At 28.9% G+C, this 350-nt stretch overlaps 1 non-coding gene across 1 annotated transcript; it reads right to left on the reverse strand.

The window, feature by feature from the left end:
* Positions 1 to 278: 278 nt before the first annotated feature.
* On the reverse strand, positions 279 to 350 carry TRNAT-UGU (transfer RNA threonine (anticodon UGU)). Its single transcript has one exon. It is a non-coding gene; the product is annotated as a tRNA-Thr (tRNA).

The following is a 350-nucleotide window of genomic DNA, read 5'->3' on the forward strand; positions in this document are numbered from 1 at the left end:
GAAAAGCTCAAATGCCATTATCTTTCAAAGTATAAAACTTAATTTGGTGTATGTTCTAGAATCTATTAAATTATGGTCTTAGTTTAGGGCTAATTTTTTATTCAAAGTCACTCCTCTAAGTCAGGTAAATAAATGTGAAAAAATTTATTGGTTGTCTTGATGTGTAAAAAATATAAAAAGTCAAAAAAAACAACAATTGAAAAGAAAATAAATAAATGTGAAAAAATTTATTGGTTGTCTTGATATATGTAAAAAATATAAAAACTCAAAAAAAACATTGCCCCCATGCAGGATCGAACTACAGACCTTCAGTTTACAAGACTGACGCTCTACCACTGAGCTATAGGGGC

The sequence above is a fragment of the Cicer arietinum genome, chromosome 8 (genome assembly GCF_000331145.2).
Source record: "Cicer arietinum cultivar CDC Frontier isolate Library 1 chromosome 8, Cicar.CDCFrontier_v2.0, whole genome shotgun sequence".
Classification (NCBI taxonomy): Eukaryota; Viridiplantae; Streptophyta; class Magnoliopsida; order Fabales; family Fabaceae; genus Cicer; species Cicer arietinum.